The sequence below is a fragment of the Nycticebus coucang genome, chromosome 6 (genome assembly GCF_027406575.1).
Source record: "Nycticebus coucang isolate mNycCou1 chromosome 6, mNycCou1.pri, whole genome shotgun sequence".
NCBI lineage: Eukaryota > Metazoa > Chordata > Mammalia > Primates > Lorisidae > Nycticebus > Nycticebus coucang.
Window position 1 is genome coordinate 57114005 of NC_069785.1, and position 18049 is coordinate 57132053.

Here is an 18049-nt window from a genome sequence, read left to right on the forward strand (position 1 = left end):
AACTTCCTATATGTATAGGAAAGTATCTCAAAAACTATGGAATACAATATCCTCACTTTCTAAAGTAAAGAAGAAACCTGGGGCCCAGGAAAGTAAATTGTTTGAGGTCTCACAGCTCCTAAGTGGCAGGACCAAGCCTAAAAAATCCCTAGGACCAGAAGAGTTCAGTTCTCTAATCATTTCATTATTTTATGAGACTGGTATTCTTTACCTTACTCAGTCTGGAGTTCATATCACAGGCAAACCCTTACCTCATGGGAAGGCCTGGCAAGAGCCCTCCATCTAGACTTGAAAGTATGTCTTAAGTGGACAGATCTGAGCATAAGAACCCCAAGGACTTCTTCTATGATTCTTACAAGAATTAGATACCTGCCAAACCCTCAGTGCTTTTTGTAGATTTCCAAAGTCCCACAAGAAGGTTGGATTAGACTTCCACTCTAGGAAAAGGCTTCATCCCATACCTACTGTTCGTGATAAGTAAACAAACCCACAAAACCCATACCTACTGTTTGTGGGTTTGTTTACCTATCACAAACAGTAGGTACCCTTCGAGGGACCTCCCCATTTCCTGAGGTCTTGAGTTCATGAAATTCTCTATTATGATCTCCCTATGAGTCCTCATTGCCTATCCCTGAGTGCTTCTAAATATGAATAAAATATAGGACTCTAGTGACCTATTGTGATTGAATTTTTTCTTCATTCTTAATAAGTACTTAAAAATGGCACCCAAGTTTCAAATTAAGAACTGTGGAATGAAATTCTGAGGTCAACACTGGAAATGCAGCACACATATAGTCTTACCCCCAAGACTAAGGGATACTTTAGGGCAGAGTTTTACAAACTCTCCCTGGATCAATTGTAGCTTCTTAGCAAGATGAGCATTCATGGAACTTTCTGCTCTAGAGCTCATTTCTAAACAGTACAGTGAGAGAGCAACTTCAGTTCTTGCCATTTCTCTTTTCGGTCATATTCTGGGATCAGTCCCACAAAGACTATTTCATATATTGTCTGATGCTTTGCATTTGTAACATATTTTCTTATCTAAGACATATGCTATGGACCTGTTACCACATTGTCCATAAGTGAAATATTCCAAAGCACAAGAATGAAAAGGTTGATTAATATTTCATGATTATTATTCCACTGTTTATGTTCACAACTAAGACACCATGTGATTTTGGTGTATACAAAGACACAAACACCCAAATAAATAATATCAGTAGAGGAGACTCTTCCGGAAGGTGAACGAACACATTTAAGATCTTATGACACACCATTCCAGACAACAACATCTCCTCCACCTCCATTAAGGCCTTCTTTGCTTATGTAATATTCCCCCAGAACCCCAGCAGAAGTATACTCACAGCATGATATTCTCTAGGATACAAGCCAAGACTCTGGGGGCTTCTACCAGGCCTCTGTATCACTACATCAGAACATCTTATCTTCCTAAATCCGCCCTGCAAGAGAGCATCAGAGAGATGAGCAGCTGTAGACTGCAGTAAAGAATCACAAGTAAACAGCTCTCTAGGGCTGCTCACAGCCAGGGGGCTGATAAAGTCTTTGATCTTTCTCATCTTTCAAGGTTGCCTTGAGAAATAGTCTGGAGATCAGGGAAGTAGGGAGAGTCTTTCTCTTGCCCTTGTAGCCAAGATATTCTACTCCAAAACTGTAGTTTATATTGAGGGAAAGTGATGGCCATTTACTTTTTGTGCAGTTTTTTAAGAACAGGGCCCCAGGACCATTCCCTATATGCCTGCAAGTCCAAAGCAGTAGGGGAGGGGTGGAGGGGAAGACTACGTAAAGTGAGTACCATGAGAAAGTAGCATAGAAATAACATCAAGGGTACAGATGATGTGAGCCATTTACAGGATGGCAACTTAGGGTTACAATAGCAGGAGGAAGCAAAAAGTGACCGGGAGAGAAGAGAGATGCTGCCCCAAGTAAAGACAGAGCAAGCAAAATCTGCCCAAGAGAAAAACAGCACATCAAGAATGAGTTCAACTAGCACTGTAAGAGGCCAAAGTGGGTGGATTACTTGAGCTCAGGAGTTTGAGGTTACTGTGAGCTATGATGCCATGGGCCTCAACCCAGGAGGACCAAGTGAAACTCTGTCTCAAAATAAATAAATAAATAACAATAAATTAAGAAAAAAAACCAAAAAGAATGAGTTCAAGCCAAGCACAGTGGCTCACGCCTGTAATCCTAGCCCTCAAGAGTTTGAGGTTACTGTGGGCTATGATGCCATGGCCCTCTACCCAGGGGACCAAGTGATACTCTGTCTCAAAATAAATAATAAGAAATTAAGAAAAAAAAAAAAAAAGAATGAGTTCAACCCAAGCACAGTGGCTCATGCCTGTAATCTTAGTCCTCAAGAGTTTGAGGTTACTGTGAGCTATGATGCCATGGTTCTCTACCCAGGGGGGCCAAGTGAGACTCTGTCTCAAAATAAATAAATAAATAAATAAATAAATAAATAACAATAAATTAAGAAAAAAAAAAAGAATGAGTTCAAGCCAAGCACAGTGGCTCATGCCTGTAATCCTAGCCCTCAAGAGTTTGAGGTTACTGTGAGCTATGATGCCATGGCCCTCTACCCAGGGGACCAAGTGAGACTCTGTCTCAAAATAAATAAATAAATAACAAGAAATTAAGAAAAAAAATTAAAAAGAATGAGTTCAAGCCAAGCACAGTGACTCATGCCTGTAATCCTAGCACTCTGGGAGGCTGACATGGATAGATTCACTTGAGCTCAGGAATTCAAGACCCACCTAAGCAAGAGAGAGACCCTGTCTCTACTAAAAATAGAAAAACTCGGTGGCATTGTATAGGGTATATGTAATCCCAGCTACTCGGGAGGTTGAGGCAAGGGGATTACTTGAATCCCAGCTACTCGGGAGTTTGAGGTTTCTGAGCTAGTCTGACACCACAGCACTCTAGCCTGGGGCAAGAGATTGAGACTCTGTCTCAAAAAATAAATAAATAAATAAGATGAGTTCAAGCAATGAGTTCTATGGTGGTAGCCACAGACCTAAAAATGTACCAGAGGAATGCTATGGACCCCTTGAAAGACCATAGGAAAATGACAGAAGAATAGACTTCAAGGCAATTAGACTGATGTTGGCCTGGCCCAAGATACTCATAAACTATAGATGAAATAAGGGCTGTTGGTGATAACTAAATTTACCTTTGTATAACATATTCAAAGTAAAGTATGTTAGTTGAAATATTTAATTATTTGACTGAACTTATTAGCCACATTTCTCTCCCCAAAGAAAGGATATGCTCAGTCCCCTGTACCTAGTGGAGACATGCATCTGTGGTCTCAGAAACTCACACCAGTATAGCTACAGCCATCACATGGAGCCAAGAATATCATAGCACAGGAAGCAAAGAACCTCTCTGCCTTACTGAAGCCTGATTGGTACAGTCCTAGATTGCTGCCACCTTTACTGTAATCTTTCCCTGCCTCTAAAACAGAGGTCAGCAAACTATGGTAGTATGTGGGCCAAATTCAGCCATCTGCCCAATTTTTTCTTTAATTTCAAAATATTAAGTGGGTACAAATGATTCTGTTACAAGGCTTGAGTCAGCACTTTAAATATGCCCTTCATCATTGCACCTGTTAGGTGAGGTTTTGCCTGCTCCCTTCTCCCGCTTGATTTCCAATAACTTTTACTTCCCTCTATGCACTTGTGTGCCCATCAGTTAGTTCCAATTTATCAGATAGCACATGTAGTGTTTGTTTTTCCCTTCTTGAGACAATTCACTTAGAATAATTATCTCCAATTCCTTCCAAATTGCTGCAAAAGACATTAATTCATCCATTTTATAGCTGAGTTCATGATATACACATACCACATTTTGTTAATCTACTTGTGAATTAGTGGGCACTTGTGTTGATTCCAGATCTTTGCAATTATGAATTGTGCAGCAGTAAACCTTTGCATGAAGATGTCTTTTTGATAAAATTACCTCTTTTCTTTTTGGTAGAAACCCAGCAGTTGGATTGCTAGGTCAAATGGTAGGTCCACTCTTTGTTCTTTGAGGAATCTACATACTGTCTTCCATAAAGGTTATACTAATTTGCAGTATCACCAACACTGTATAAGCATTCCTTTCTTTCTGCACCCATGTCATCATCTATTGTTTTTGGACTTTTTTTTTTTTTTTTTTTGAGACAGAGTCTCCCTTTATCATCCTGGGTAGAGTGCTATGGCTCATAGCTCACAACAACCTCAAACTCTTAGGCTCAAGTGATCCTCTTGCCTCATCCTCCCTAGTAGCTGGGTATACAGGTGCCCACCACAACACCAGCTATTTGTTTTGGAGATGAGGTCTCGCTCTAGCTCAGGCTGGTCTCGAAATAGTGAACTCAGGCAATCCACCTGCCTCAGCCTTCCAGAGTGCTAGGATTACAGGCATGAGCCACCATGCCTGGCCTGTTTGTGGACTCTTTAATAAAAGCCATTCAAACAGGGAAGGTGATCTTATTGTGTTTTTAATTTGCATTTGCCTGATGATTATTGATGTCAAGCATTTTTTCATATTTTTTTTTGCCATTTGTCTATCTTCTTTTGAGAAACTTCTGCTCATGTCTTCTGCCCATTTTTTAATGGAGCTGTTTAGGGTTTTTTCTTGCAGATTTGTTTTAGTTCTTTGTAGATTCTGAATTTTAGCCATTTGTCAGATGTATGGTTTGTGAAGATTTTCACCCATTCTGGAGGTTGTCTATTTCTCTATTGATAAAATTAAGTTTTACTGATATAGTTCTTTGTCTACATATTGTCTGTGACTACCTCATTATAATGACAAAGTTAAGTCATTGCAACCACTAGTATATTTTCCCCACTGCTTGCTTCATTTCTTCTCCTTGTCCTCCCTTATTCCCCTTTTAGGGCCATTATCCAGCTATAGGCTTAACTTCATAAATTGTCTGGGTCCCCATCTATATAGGCAATCCATAATGCAGCTACCCCTAGTGATTTATTCTAGTCTTTTTTTTGGAGTTTGGGGAATTTTTGTTATTATTTTCATGTCATCATATTTATTAAATTAAAAACATTGCTTTGGGTAGCAAGTCAAATAATAGTGAAGTCATTAAAGAAAGAGTTAAGAATCTCCTGCTTCCTTCCAATCTACCCCTTGAAGTAATAGAGTGGAACCACTATAAGTTGAGCATGCAAGGGACTATAACAAACTGGAGGTGGTCAACATAAGGAATTAGGCCTACTATACTGATACATACATATGGTACAGGTCTAGTCTAGGAAAATTAGGTCAACTTAAGAAGGTGGTCAACTATGGAGGTTCTACTGTAAATGTGAATATTTTAGTCCCTCTATACTTTTCTCTAGGAGTGTCTTTTTTAAAAAATCCTATTATTTAAAAAAAAATTCTGTTATTACAATAAGATTGAGGAAAAAGATACTTAATATTTAATATGCAGAGCACACTAATTCACTCAATAAATACTTTTAAATACTTATGTGTTTCAAGTACTGTGCCAAGTGCTGAAGAATCAACTTAAAATGCTCTAGGGAAGATACCTGAATATCAAATAATATCAGCTGTTTCTTCTGATAGAATGGTTAGAGTCCCACTATGCTCAATGAAGTGATGATAATTTGTACACACCAGCTAGCAAACCATGGATCAGCAACATTAGATATAGGAAGACTAGTAGATAGTTGAAAAGGAAATCCATTTTCCAGATCTATAACAGAAAGTAAAATCAACTCAAAATCCAAGGTATGAAAAATCAGCAGATATCTTCTTATACTTTTTTATAGGTATTAGTCATATTTAGCAAAAAGTCTGGTTCTCTTCCTTCTGAGAGCTTAGTAGAATTGCATCTTCTATGTTTTTGAAGGTAGGTAGCACTGAATCACTTTCTTAAAGGATAGAAAATTGGAAAGAGAAATACCAAATGCATGAATTGAGGCATAAAGCAAAGAGGACCTTAACTAAGGCGCAAACAGGCATGATATAGTAGAGGATGTAGCTGCTAGAGATTTCAAGATGACAGAATTTGGTGCTGATAGCTTTAGACACAGAGGGAGAGCATATGCCCAGCTTTCTGTCCCGAGTAAATGGGTGGAGGTGGACAGTGCCAGTTACTGAGAGAAGGAATAGGAACATAATTGGTCAGGGAAGGACCCTAGTGAGTTCAATTTGAGATAAAATGTGTCTGAGGTGCCAAATGGAGACATACAGATGACAGATACACAGACAGTTGAATATGCAAGTCTAAAACTCTGAAAAAAAAGTTTACAGTGAAAATATAGATCTGAGGTTACTCAGAGAATAGGTGCCAAATACAGTCATAAGTTTGAATTAGTTCTTTAAAGGAAAAACTATCAAGTAGCAATATAAATTGCTGTAATAGAAATTTTTGTATCTTCTCAGTCCAATACAGTGGCCTTTAGACACATGGGGCTCTTGAGCACTTGAAATGTGACCAAGACAACTGAAGTAGGCTTTTAATTTTAATTAATGTTAATTTATTTAAATTTAAATGGCCACAGGTAGATAGTGGCTACTACATTGGACACCACGTCCCTCAAGGGAAAAAAAGCAATGAACCAAGACTGAAGTCTAAAGAAATAGTGACAAATGCACTCAATTATCTGTGTACCCATATGTGTATACATATGTACATTCTGTGTGTGTGTGTTAAAACAGAATATTTTCAACTTGTTTCCAGCCAAGATGGAGTAACTGAGACTGTATTTATCCTCTGTGATGACTAATACTACATGTCTATTTGACTCCACCACAGGATGCCCATATAGTTGGTTAAGCATTACTTTTGGGTGTGCCCATGATGGTGTTTTAGTAGATTGCCCTCTACCGTGAGAGCAGGCATTACCCAAGGTATAGAGGGCCTGAATGAATGAAAACTCAGAGGAAAGTTGAATTAATGCTGCCTGGCTATGTGAGCTGAGACATCAATCTTCTTCTACCCTCAGTATCCTAGTTCTCAGGTCTTTAGATCTGAACTTGAATCTACATCATCAGTTCTCCAGTTGTCACACCTTCCAACTGTATCATCAGATTTCTTAGGTCTCCAGCTTATAGATGGTAGATCATGGAACATCTCAGCCTCCATAATTATGCAAGTCAATACCTTATCATATTCATAATATAAAGATTTATTATAAGATATTGGCTTATGTGATTATGGAGGCTAAGAAACCCTATGACCTGCCACATGAATATATAAATATATAGCAAATAAGATAAGGACTTTATTTATATGTGTGTGTGTGTGTGTTCTGGTTTTCTGGAGAACCCTATTAATACACCCTCACACTTCAAACAATTTTTAAAAAGACAAAATGCATAAAATAATCTTTTTGAAGACATTGGATTTTGGGCAGTGAAGGACAGACATCCCTGAAAAACAAAGAAATTAAGTGCATTCCGTGATGCCCCCAACTTACTGCCCGTAGCAAGTCTCCAGGCTGTGATACAAAAAGGACATACAGGCGCAAACTGGCTGATGCTTTTAGTTAATGAGACAGCATTGGGAAGTGCCTAAAATTCACAGGACAGAGTACCAGTGGGGACAGAGCAGCACAAGAGAGACAGAAAGGGTCAGAGAAGAGAATAGGGGCATGAAAAATATAAAAAAGACCTGAATAGAATTTCTAGAAATGAAAATTATAATGTCTAAGAGTAACAAAACACACTGAATGAGATTAAAAGCAGATTAGACATTGCAGAAGAGAAGATTAGTGAACCTGAAGTAATAGCAACAGAGTATTCAAAAAGGAAATACAGAAAAAGTAAAACAGAAAAATATAAACAAAGCATCAGTGAGCTATGGAACAACTTCAGGTGGCCTAATTTACATGTAATTGGGATCCCGGAAGGAAAGAGGGAATAGAAAAAAATATTTGACAAACTAAAGAAGAAAGTTTTTCTGTGTTTGATGAAAACTACAATATAAATCCACAGATTCTATAAGTTTGATAAATCCAAATATGAACAGAATGTGATTGTGTCTGTCTTGATTTTGAAAGGAGCTCTAAGACAGTGGAAGCCAGCCACATCTGCCAGCCTATTTGTCCCCCAAAAGATTGTATTCCCCCCAAAAGATATCAAATATCATGAAGTTCTGACACTCAGTACCTAAAATATAGGGTCTTCAGATGTAATTGTTGTCAGGGTGGCCCCTGATCTAGTACAACTAGTGTCCTTGTAAAAAGAGAAACAGACAAAAACACACAGGGAAAAGTCCACGTGAAGACAGATGTGGAGACTGGATGATGTATCTACAAGCCAAGAAAGGCCAAGCATTTCCAGCAACACCAGAAACTGGGAGAAAGTCATGGGACGGAATTTCCCCCAGAGCATCCAGAGAGAGCAGGGACCTGCCAACACCTTAATTTTGGACTCCTGGCATTCACAAGAGTGAAAGAATACATCCAGGGTGTGGTAATTTGTGATGGAAGCCCTAAAAAACTCACATGCCCATCTATGCAGACCTGTGAAGAATCAGCCAAACCTGTTTTTGCCACACTCACTACACAATTCTCCCCGCCTACCTCCACCCACCAACTTGGGAGTATGAAAGTGTTGAAACTGAAAAGTACAGGAGGTATTTAATGAGCTCTGAGCCTCGACACCACCTCCCCTCACTCAATGTCCGGTGAATGAATAGATGACATTTAATCTCTCATCCACCATCCCGGGCCCAAAACCCACAAAGCTGGACTACTGGAGGATTGGGTCAACATGACAAGGAGTTAAAATGTCTAGGAAGGGATCCTCTTATTAAAAACTCCTAAAAATCTTTCCCTCAGATACCAGGGAAGGGCTGGCTGATGAAGCTCCGAGGAGCACTGTCAGCCAGTGAAGGCAAACTCAACTGTCCAGCAATGCTGGATCCCAGAAGAAGAGAGGACTCAGTCGGCCTCTGGCCACCTCCTGCATGCATGCTGTAACACTCACCAGGCTGGTGAAGTGTTTTAGAGCAAAAAGATCCTTTCATTCTGAAAAGGAGTTGATTCCTATACTCTGAGCACTGCAGTGACAAAGCCCCTGAGAACAAAGCAAGACAAGAAGCAGGCATAGAGGTGGAGCAGGCAGGTGAGGGACAGAGGCCTGCAGGCCCCAACAGCACCTGGGCTGCATAAGCATGAGCCACCTGCTTCATACACAGATGTTCAGTGGAGCTTCACATCTCCCAGCTCCTCCGAGTGTGTGTGGGGGATGTGATATATGTGTATGAGGGTGGTGTGGTGTATGCACTGTGTGATGTGTGTGTATGTGTGTATGTGTGGTGTGTGTGTGGTGTGGGAAAGAGGGCTTTGTGACTGAATGCCTGGCTTCAGAATCTGCTAGTTTCAGATGAAGTGAAACAAGCCTGGGCATATAGCTACAGCATCAGCAGCGACTTGGAATGGATCCACAGGCTGGTCTATTTTTAGCAGTGATGCGCCATGACTTTGCAGTCTTCCTTAATATAATTGACAGCAGCAGGACCCCATTGGGAATAGCAACTACAGCTAAGGACTCTCTGCTCTCCGAATCACACCATCGCTTAGCCCTTTTGAACAAATCATGAAGCATTTCTAGACCCTTAAAACATATGCAAACATTGTATATTATTTTCCAGAATTTGAGGGGCAAAAGAAAAAGTAGTTCAATATATCAACACTAATAACTATATGGGGATTCTTAACCAGTCCCTCCAGGTACCATAAAGCCTGAAAAATCAAGTAAACAAATGCCAGGTTAATACAAAATCATGATTAGTGTTTGCCAGAGTTAACAAGAAAAAAAATGGTGCTGTACTTGGCATGAATTTATTAACCTCTAGGTTCATTTTAAAGCTACAAGGCAGGTAGCCATTAAATAAAATAAATTAAATAATATTAATGTCCTTTCATGAAAGGATGCTATATCACATATATTATAAAAATTCAGGCTAAGATTACCCATAGATAATTGTTGCTCTGGCAACTCTAGCTATTTCCTCCTGAGAATGTAAGAAAAGATTACAGACAAGTTCAAGAACTCCTAGGTATCAAATCTGACCAAAAGAGCAAGTTTGCAATTCATTTAAACAATGAAAAGTAATTCAATGAACAATTAGAAAAAGCCTGTGAGAATGATGGATTAATCGTGAAAACTGAAAGAGACCCAAAGCTCAGACCTATCATGTTATGGATAAAGAAAGAAATTGCCTGAAAGGTTAAAGGACTTGCTCAAGAACACATATCAAGTGGCATCCCTTTAACTGATCTCAGTCTTTTGACTTTTTTTTTTTTTTTCTTTTTTTGTAGAGAGAGTCTCACTGTACCGCCCTCTGGTAGAGTGCTGTGGCGTCACACGGCTCACAGCAACCTCTAACTCTTGGGCTTAAGCGATTCTCCTGCCTCAGCCTCCCAAGCAACTGGGACCACAGGCACCCGCCACAACGCCCGGCTATTTTTTTGTTGCAGTTTGGCTGGGGCTGGGTTTGAACCCGCCACCCTCGGCATATGGGGCCGGCGTCCTACTCACTGAGCCACAGGCGCCGCCCAATCTCGGTCTTTTGACTTTTTGCCTAATAGTCTTTATGCTTCCTGAACTATCTCCACACTCTGTCTGACTCTATGCAAGGTACTGCAGATATTACAAAAGTGAGAGAATCTCAGTGACAACCAAGAGTTTGTAGACCTCTCTTGCTGGTATAGCTGTTCTTAGAAAAAAAAAAAAACAACAACTCTTGAATTGTGACCCTCTATTTGCCAGGGAGAACTGAAGTTATATCACCAGAACCTGCAAGCTTTAGAAACAGCTTCACCAGTGGAACAGGCTGGTGACCACCTCCAAGTCGTAAAAGTCCTTGCTGGACATTCCCATTGAGCTCTATTTAGTGAACTGGGCTGCTCTGGGAGCCACAGCATGAAAAGGGAGTTGACTTTTGGCAAAGGAAGGCTGAGTCTATAAATGAGAGGTAAGAAGACTAACTTAATTTCATTTTCATTTCAAAGATTTATTGAATTAGGTACTAGGACTACTAAATGGAATAGTATACAGTCCCTGCCTTTAAACTTTTAGAGATTTTTTTTTTTTTTGAGACACTCTTACTCTGTTACCTTGGGTAGAATGCCTGTGGCATCACAGTTCACAGCAACCTCAAACTCTTTGGTTCAAGCAATCCTCTTGCCTCAGCCTTCCAAGTATCTGGGACTACAGGCACCCACCACAGCACTAATTATTTTTAGTAGAGAGCAAGTGTCTTGCTCTTACTCAGGCTGGTCTTAAACTCCTGAGCTCAAGCAAATCCATCTACCTCAGTCTCCCAAAGTGCTAGGATTACAGGCATGAGCCACCATACCCATCTTAGAGATCTTAATTAAACAATAGTTAAATGTAGTGGGTACTATACCAGAGGTAAGTAATGAACTCTAATTTGAGAAGATTTTCTGATGCTGACCACGGAAGTTGATCTTCAAAAAAGAGGCACATACAGATCAAAGGACATAACACATTGAAAAATCAACAGAATGAGAAAAAAAATTGCAAATTGCATCAAATATGGGGTAAATATCCAGAAGATAAAAAGAATTCCCACAACTCAACAAAACAAAAACAAATACATGTAAAAATGGGCACAGAATTTAAATACATATTTCTCCCAACATGGCCTTGCAGATGGCCAGTAAGCATGTGAAAAGATGCTCAACTTCACTAATCACTAGAGAATTACAAATCAAAACACAATGAGTTATCACCTCACACCCTTTAGGATGGCTACCATTAAAAATAAAAAGATAACAAAGGCTATACTCTTAGGCATTATTTCTATGGTTGGTTACTAAAGCAGTTTCTCTGGATATGAGGAGCGCCAGAAATCACAAGAAGGAGGCAAAGCATTCTCTCCTAAGCATGAAGTTGGCTCTTGGTGAAGCTTCATTGCAACCCCAAGTTGCCATTGATAATCATTCTTCTCTTTTTTTCAGGAGAGTAAGAGGGAAAGAATTCAGTCTGAGTGGTTCTCATTTACAAAAAAAAAAAGATAATAAGCATTGACAAGGATGCGGAGAAATTGGAACTTTTGTGCACTATTGGTGGGAATAGGAAAGCCATTACAGAAAATAAAATGCAGGCTTCTCATGTGATTCCATATGAGCCAGCAATTCCACTTCTGGGTTTATACCCCCCAAAATTGAAAGCAGAATCTCAAAAAGATATTTGCACACCCATGTTCATAGCAACACTATTCACAATAACCAAGAGATAGAAGAAGTTGAAATGTCCATCTGCAGATGAATGCATAAACAAAATAAGGCAAATACATACAATAGAATACTACTCAGCTGTAGAAAGGAAGTCAGGCTACAGCATGGCTGAAACTCAAGGACATTATGCTAAATGGAATAAGCCACAAGGAAACAAATACTGCGTGATTCTACTTATATGAGGTGTCCAAAGTAGTCTATTTCATAGGAATATGCTCCCAGGGGATCGGACAAGGGGAAAATGGTTCTTAACACAGTAAATTTTATGCTTTATGGATTTTTTGGGGAGGAGCAATTTTTTTTTTTGAGATAGTCTCACTCTGTTGCCCCAGGCTAGAGTGCCATGGTGTCAACCTAACTTACAGCAACTCAGACGCCTGGGTTCAAAATTATTTCTATTTTTAGTAGAGGTGGTCTTGCTTTTGCTCAGACTCATCTAAAAATCTTGAGTTCAAGGGATCCTCGACTTCTCAGTGTGCTCGGATTATAAATCCTAGCTGTGTGCTGACATGCCATGCCTGGCTGATGATTTCTTTTATAAAGAGGTACATGTAATTGCTCAGGAATAACAAGTTCTTATTTCTTCCTACCTCCTGCTACCAAACAAATAAATTTGACTCAGAAACTCAGAAGATTTAGTTCAAGAAGCAAGTCCCTAATCTGATCTGACATTTCTGGGACATGACCATTGGGAAAGATCTTAAAAGGTTGGAAAATCTTTAAGGCTCCATGTGGATTGGCCAAGAAGGGCAGTGAGTATCTTTTAAGGTTGGGAAAGAATACTGTTAGAGAACAGAGACCTGTAAGATCAGAAGAGGCAGGCCAGGAAGAAAGTGTATATCCATACCCAGAGTACCAAATCTACAGACAGTCCACAGGGACAGACTGAAAGGAACATCGGATCATTGCTACGATGGGACTATGGAGTCCTATCATGTACCTAGGACTGTAAAGTTGTACCCATAGAACTTCAAGTAAGTAAACATTTGACACTTAAACAGGAAAGTTACATCATAGGAATCCCCAAATTGATGGAAAATAAAGAGGAGAGGAGACCAGGAGTATGGATTAAAACGTGTATGCATTTTTTGGCACCCTCTGTATTTGTTAACAGCACTCATGACAACCAAAGCCCGTAGTAAGTTAAGACAGAGCCTCTAGTCTCTTGGTCCTTTGCTGATGTGTTTCTCTGTTTCCTTGTCCTTCAAAGCCTAGATCGTGTCTTACCACCTGAAAAAACTGTCTGAGACTGCCCCAGCCCACTTCACTCCCTCCTTTTATTCCACTCTTCAATCTGGATACCTTGGTAATTGTCCTCAGTGAAACTCAATACCTTTTGTCCTTTTAGTCTAGGAAATACTTACAATGAGGAAAACATAATTGTGCACTGAGCATCACACACACACACACACACACACACACACACACAGCTTTTCAGAGAACCCACCATTGATAATAGAGCCTATAGTCTCAAAAACAAGTATCAGAAAGAGAAGGGTCTTCTCTCCTGAGCTGAGGAGAACACAAGACAGGGAGAATTTACATAAGAAGACATAGATATTATAAAGAATAAAATAATAAAAGTTGCTGTCTTTCACAGCAACCTGGATGGAAGTTAAAGGTACTATCCTAAGTGAAGTAGCTCAGAAATAGAAAAACAAATAACACATTTCTCAATTATAAGTCGTAGCTAAGCGATGGATGTACGTAGCAATACAGAGTGATACAGTAGACTTTGGAGACTCAGAAGCAGGGAGATTGGGAAGGGGACGAGAGATCAAAAATTCCCTGTCAATGCAATGTGTACTATTTGGATGATGGGTACTCTAAAAGCCCCGACTTCACTGCTGTACAATTCAGCTGTTATCAAAAAACCACTCATATCCCCTAAACAAATGAAAGAAAGGAAGGAAAGAAGGGAGGGAGGGAGGGGAAGAGGGAAAACAAAGGGGGAAAGAAAGAAAGAAGGCACGTCCCTTAAAAGGACATGGAGAACATCTTGGCTCTGTGAAGCAATGTTTGCCAGGCATCTTTAGTCTCTTTGCCTTATTTTACAATCAGCATTTATTTCCATTCCTTTTCTATGCTCCCTCCTGTATCATAGGGTCTAGATGCCTGGAACTACACTTCCCAGATACCCTTGCCTGCAAAAGGTTGGATGTGACTCCTTCTGGCAGCGAGATACTTTCACATAAGACTTGAAAGGAGGAAAAGAGACAGAAGCCATTTTCTTCTTCCTCTGGCAGTGGGACCAGACACACAGGCTTTGCACGAATGAGTTTTTCAACAGCCTCTGCATTCCCCTGCCATTCATTCATGTCAGGATGTAAAGAAACTGTGAAGTCAGCAGCAATTTCCTGCAGGTTCCTGATCCTTAGGTGATAGCACCCTAAATCTGGAACACAGGAAGTGTGGCAAAATTGAAAACTGATGGCTGATCCCCTGACTCTCACTCCTCCAGGCTTTACAGTGGTTTGTAAGCACCCACATCCCTGCTTTAAATTTCATGAAATTCCTGTCTTCCTGACTGAACCTTGACTGATACAATTTACCCGTCCTAATCATTTACTTCTGATTATAATAATAACATGTGAAGCATAAGAAGTAAACTTAAAGTAAGTAATGATAACACACCACTTAGATATTGCACATCTATTGGTTTATTTTAGTCTCTTTTCTACACAACATGGTTCCAGATCAAGTCCATGGCCATTCAAGAGACATGAACAGAAGCTTCTCTAAAGAAGGCAGGTGCATGGCCTACAGACACATGAAAAAATGCTCATGATCTTTAATCATCAGAGAAATGCAAACCAAAACTACTCTGAGATACCATCTAACTCCAGTAAGAGTAGCCCACATCACAAAATCCTAAAACAACAGATGTTGGCATGGATGTGGAGAAAAGGGAACACTTCTGCACTGCTGGTGGGAATGCAAGCTAGTACGTTCCTTTTGGAAGGAAGTTTGGAGAACACTCAGGACTCTACATGTAGACCTGCTGTTTGATCCTGCAATTCCTCTTCTAGGCGTATACCCAAAGGACCAAAAATCATTTGGCAATAAAGGTATTTGCACCAGATTGTTCATTGCAGCTTAATTCATAATTGCCAAGTCATGGAAGAGGCCCAAGTGCCCATCAACCCATGAATGGATTAATAAATTGTGGTATGTGTATACCATGGAATACTATGCAGCAGTAAAAAAAATGGAGACTTTACCTCTTTTATGTTTACATGGATGGAGCTGGAAAATATTCTTCTTAGTAAAGTATCTCAGGAATGGAAAAAAAAGTATCCAATGTACTCAGTACCACTGTGAAACCAATTTATAATCACTCACACTTGCATATGAAAAATGAAACACAACTTTAGCCTAGGATGAAGGAGGAAAGGGGAGGGAGAGAGGAGGGGAGGGGGTGGGAGGGATAGTAGGAGATAGTAGGGGGACCACCACCTACAGAGCACATTGCAAGTACGAGTTGAATCTATGTGTAGAACACAAATGTCCTAATGCTATAATTGGGTAAATGAGGTGAAAGCTATGTTGATTAGTATCATGTAAGCACTACAATTTGTACAAATAATCAACACACTGAAAATAGCATAAATGTATTTATGATCTATGTACAAAAGACTTAATTAAAAAAAAAATCCATGGCCATTTCAATATACACAGAGATGACTCCAACACCTGAGAGCTCTTCTCTTCCAATGACTTTGTGCACCTTACCTCAGCCACTCACTCCCATGGCCATACCCACAATGCCTTGTCATTACCAGTAACTGCAACCCCTCCATAAACTCATTTTCATCCATCCCACCGCATGACCACCATCTACATTTCCAACTTACACCCTCTGGTACCCAGACTAAGACCCCGGCAAGACCTCCAATTCATTCTTCCTATAAATTTGCATTCTCCCTCACCAATCGATATCATTCCTCTTCCTTCATTATCCTGATTATTCTATGGTAGATGATGTAATCTATTTTTCATACTTCCTCATCTCCCTTAGTCATCTCTCACTTCATCACACTTCTTGTGGCAAAACCATAACACTAAGTAAATCCAACTTTGTACCTACAGCCTCCCTGCCCTTGTGCAGCTGAATGGAATTGAAAAACACACAATCATCCCATAGTAACTGGACTTACTTTAAAATCCAGAAGTGTGAATTTCAAATAGGCTCTTAATATTGCCCAACAAGCACATTTTATTTTTTTAATCTATTTACTCTTTTATAAACCTATATGATTATTTCATATCTACTCTTCTCCAACCTCCAAACCTCATTCTCAACCAGTGACCTTGATTTCTCCTTCATTAAGAAAAACCCCAGAATATTACCCATCTATACTCATATAGTGTGCCCTTCTGCATGTTCCAAAGTTCAACTATTTATGATTCTATTTTTTTTTTCACTTTCAGAATATTATGGGGGTACAAATGTTTTGGTTACATGGATTGTTTTTGTACATTTTATGTCAAAGTTATAAGTGTCTCCCTCACCCAGACAGTGTGAATTGTACATGGTAGGTGTGAATTTACCCCCTGTCTTCCTGACCCCTCACACTTGCTTGCTTTCTGTTGCATTTTACTACCAAATGTGCACATGGGTATTGATGTGATCATACCTTAAAAGCCAAAGCTCCCGCTTGTCCACCAGATGCTACCCTCTCAAGCCTCATCACAGACATCATTCCAGCAATTTTTAAACCTTCTCTCACACAACAGTTTTCCCACTCCAGTGATCTTCCCCATCTGAAATGTGTTTCACATGTTCTTCTTAGTAAAGTATCACAAGAATGGAAAAGCAAGTATCCAATGTGCTCAATACTAACATGAAGCCAGTAGATGATCTACACCCACATAGGAGAAAAACTCAATGTAATTCAAGATGGGGGGGTGGGGGAGGGAAGGGAGAGAGAAGAGGAGGGGGGAGATTGGTGCACTCCCACATAATAGGCACAATTAAGGGTATATGGCACGCCTTCTGGGTGCAGAACAGTCCAACAGGGACTCTTCATAAAAAATGCAAACATTGTAATCTAATTGTATCTGCACATTAATCTGAAATTTAAAAAAAAAGAAATGTGTTTCATTTCTTCCATCTCAACCCTCTTTTTAAACCACTTTCCCTAATATCTCATGCCCAGGTATTGCATCTCTATTGCAGTACAACTTCCCAAAAGAGTCATCTATGCTTGTTTTCAGAAATTCTTCACATTTTCAGTCAGACCTATTTAAATAAGATGTCTTTCCACATGACCCCACCCAACCTTGTCTGGCCAAGGCTACAGATGACTTCCATCATGCTAATTCCAGTGTCATCTCTGCCTTCACCTCTCTGATCTGTCTTTAGTGTCTTACCGAGTGGACCACTCATTCTCCCTGGTTACTTTCTTCCCTTTACTTCCAGAACACCACACTCTCCTAGATGTCTTCCGGCCTCCTCAGTTCTACCTTCTCACTTTCTTATAGGTTCCTCTTATCTCAGGGCTCCCAGTGCCCCCAGAGCACATCTTAGCTATCCGCGTATGTTGGAAATGGTATCCAATACAATGGTTTTAAATACCATCTACATGCCAACTTTTCTTAACTGCACACTTGAGCCTAGATACCTCTTCAGATTGCCAGAGTCATAACTTCCTACTCAACGTGCCCATTTGCTCTCTGCTCGACATCTCAAACTTAAAATTTAAATTCTGATGTTCCCCAACCACCCACCGAGAAATGTACTCCATTACAGTCTTCGCCATCTCAGTTGAGTGCCGTTCAGCGCACACCTACATATGGTTCATACTCAC

At 39.9% G+C, this 18049-nt stretch overlaps 1 non-coding gene across 1 annotated transcript; it reads left to right on the top strand.

Moving 5' to 3' along the window:
- The first annotated feature begins 11777 nt into the window (after positions 1–11777).
- Positions 11778–11994, top strand: LOC128589277 (small nucleolar RNA U3). Its single transcript, XR_008380880.1, has one exon. It is a non-coding gene; the product is annotated as a small nucleolar RNA U3 (small nucleolar RNA).
- Positions 11995–18049: the final 6055 nt, after the last annotated feature.